Raw genomic sequence first — 3,399 nt, forward strand, 5'->3', positions numbered from 1 at the left:
TTTTAAAGATTCTCAATTATTTAACAATAAAAATTCATACAATTTAGTCTCTAATTCTCAAACCTAAGACCTCTAAGAATAACAATCATCCCTTAATCACGGAAAAGATGGATTCATGCAACTATAGAATTTAATGTTAACCTACTTAAAAAATAAAAATAACTTCACTATTGAATCAATTTTACTCACTCCTATCCAACCCTACCCGTTATCAAATTGCTTTATATGAAGACAGAAGGGCCATCTCTGAACCAAAAACCAAGTGACGAGGAAACATAAAAAGCAGTTCCAACAAGGAAGAGGCAATGCATTGTAGTATCAAGTCCAGTGGTATTAAGAAATTGAGTTAGCACAAGCAGAAACATAATTTGTGCTCCACTTGATTCGCACAGCTATCTTATCATCAAAGCTGCATCAGATAATCACCTAAACTATAATGAATGGCAAAATTGTCCTGACCAAATTTATTAGCAGCTTGGAGTTGTCACAGTGCAATGCCATTGCAGCAGAGCTTGCTGATTCCCTGCAAATCACAACCACCCATTGCTAATCAGGAAAAAAAGCAGAGAAATTTTCAATAAAATTTCAGTGTCACATACTTCTGCAAGCTCTGGAGAGCACCACAGTATAGAACATTATCAGGAGGAGCCAGCTCGGTCTTGCCATTTTCCTCAGGATTGATGATTCTCATATAGGTCTCTTGGCCTAGGTACCACCTGTCCAAATTCTCCACTCTAAGGTTCCATACTCCTACATTATCAAGGGATACAAAGACTGCTGTCCATCCACCAGGGTACACCTACACAAAAGCAACTCTGTAACACAACAAATATGTGTAAAATGTGTTAGATATGTCCTTGTTTGAACCTCGGTCGTGCAGCGAGAGATGGAGTCCCACTTGTTGTAATTGCTTCTTCTGTTTTGTGTCCACTCACCAAAGTCCATTCTGCATCAAACACCCTAAGCAGCTCAGCACTCGGCACGTTATTGTGCGTACATGCATGTATGAAGTTTCTTACCCCCACGAAGAATGAATAGCCATCCAAGTGAAAGCTCTGAATTTTGGTGTCATTGTTCTGCAATATGACCTCTATGAATCCTCTGTATGTTGCGTTGATTATGATCGATCCATCTTGGGAGTTCTCTCGTTCGTCTTATTGGGAAATCCAGCTTATAAGCACCCTTTACATTGTGAAGGTCAGCAAGCCTGATCGGTGTATCAGGCTTGACGAATGAGATGCCGTTCAGTGCAGCACGAAGCTTCCCATTAATTCTAATCGGAGGCAAGCTCCGTATCACTAATGTTTCGGTCACATTAATAGATCCGTAATGAAAAGATCCTTGGGGGTTCGGTCGAGCTCTACTTGCCGTAGTGTTTTGCCTAATCGTTGCAAAATAGAGAGTTTAGTATGTGAAAACAACGTATGAATCTAAAGACATGCTAAGGAGTGTGAGCATGAGCATAAACCTGATGGCCCTGGGCTGGTTCATTGATGACCATTGGCTGTAAACATCGCTCGACGCAGCAGCAGCGGACCGGTGGCTGTCCTTTTGAATTGGAATAATGCAAGACGGCCACACCGGTTACTCTTTCCCACATCAATTCATTCACAAACCTAGCACTTGCCGCAATGTAGTAATTTTTGTTGCATTCTGATCCATGGTACTAAAAACGAATATGACTTCTCCCACATGATATCGAAGCTGGTGAAATTCTGTTGCATCATATATCGTCCCTCTGTTCCCTCTAAGACAAGATTATGGCCCTCGATTCTAAAGTTCAAACTAGTCGATATCCCGACATTATGCACTCGGAAGCGATAAGTTTGCCTGCAGTACACAATCCATTGTAGATTAAGAACTAAAAACTCCTTTCAACTGGTTACATGAACATTATCAATACTTGTTTGAAAAAATACCTGGACCAACATTAATGGTTTCATATTCATTACCGTCAGGTACAAGAGTCGAGTTATACCGGTAAGGTTCTTTCCCATTAATGAAAACTCCATCTGGCATACGTAGTTTCTTAACCGAATCGAGAGTTGCTCTCAATGCCTAAAAGAAGTGTGTCAATTATCAGACTTAAACTGCAAGAAAACTTCATGCACCGTCCCAACCCTTCATCACTTACTAACCGTGTGGTTCTTGGTATACCAGTCACCAACCCAGAGACAATGTCACCATCTGGTCGAGCGAAAGGAATGTCGATAATTGCCCGTTATTAATAACAATGGGACCGAAGCCACCCGATGCTCTTTGAAATTAAGCGAGGGAAGTGGAAAAAGCTCCCAATCTGATCCTTAACCTAAAACTGGTAAGTAAATTCCTTTTCAATGAATCGGACAATTCGTACCGAGAACACCGTCCTGCCACGAGTTTCTCCGCATTTGAACTCCTGACCTGTAAAAACAATGAATCAGACCTCAGAAGCTAAAGAACTTCACTTTCAACAAATAATAACAGTAAATTGTATCCCAAGGAAACTCAAACCCTACCAAGTCATCAAAAGATTTTCATCAAGCTGATTGTGAACATTAACAACCACATTGTAATTGGTTGTGGCATTAACAACAGATCCAGGAAATGCCCCATTAACTGCTATAACCTGCAAATTCAAGAATCCAATACAAGTGAGGCAAATCAACAACATGACTCAACCGACTACGACGTGTAACAGATCCCGACATTGTGAACGGAGCAAACTAAATCAAGACAAATAGTTCACTAACTCTCTCCATACTATGCAGATTCAAACCACTACTTAAAGAGGTGGATATACTGAAAGAAACTAAACAGAGAAAACTAACCCGTTGAGGAACACCGAGAGGGGAGACGGTGATGTAGGAGAGTTTAAAATCATAGAAGACAGAAGGTCATCAGCAAAACAAAGAGTGGAAAGAAGAGCAATGTGAAGCAAAAAAGGCTGAGCCATGTTCCCAGAAACAACAGGAATAGGGTTTGAACAAACTGAAAATGAAAGTACTCAAAGACTGATCGTTTATGGAGTTTCACAACAACATTAAAGTAAGAGAAAAGATGGATTTAGACAAGAGGAAGAAAGAAGGAGAGGGTCGGTCTTTGTTATTTTATATATGCAGTATGAATGGGTCTGTGGTGTGGAAAACAACAAGTATAGGACAGCACATTCCATGGTTTTGGACAATATTTTATTCAAATCTCTTACCCTTAACCCTGTAATCTGTGTAATAATGAAGGGCGGATGAAGGAAGAATTTTTTTCTTTTCTTCCTTTAGTATATTAAAATCAGGAAATTTCTCAAACTTCTAACGTTTCAGTGTGTCGAACCGTCTTCGGTTGGGTTTCCGAATTGGGTTCGACTTAGGTAAATGAATTGGAGTCGCCACCGATCATTTTTTAAAACAAATGGGTTGATCG

The 3,399-nt window shown here is 40.1% G+C and overlaps 1 pseudogene; it reads right to left on the reverse strand.

Annotated features, from left to right (window-relative positions):
• Nucleotides 1-426: 426 nt before the first annotated feature.
• LOC120140090 lies at nucleotides 427-2,935 on the reverse strand (annotated as a pseudogene).
• Nucleotides 2,936-3,399: the final 464 nt, after the last annotated feature.

This window comes from Hibiscus syriacus, unplaced genomic scaffold, assembly GCF_006381635.1.
Source record: "Hibiscus syriacus cultivar Baekdansim isolate YM2019G1 unplaced genomic scaffold, ASM638163v2 tig00110781_pilon, whole genome shotgun sequence".
NCBI lineage: Eukaryota > Viridiplantae > Streptophyta > Magnoliopsida > Malvales > Malvaceae > Hibiscus > Hibiscus syriacus.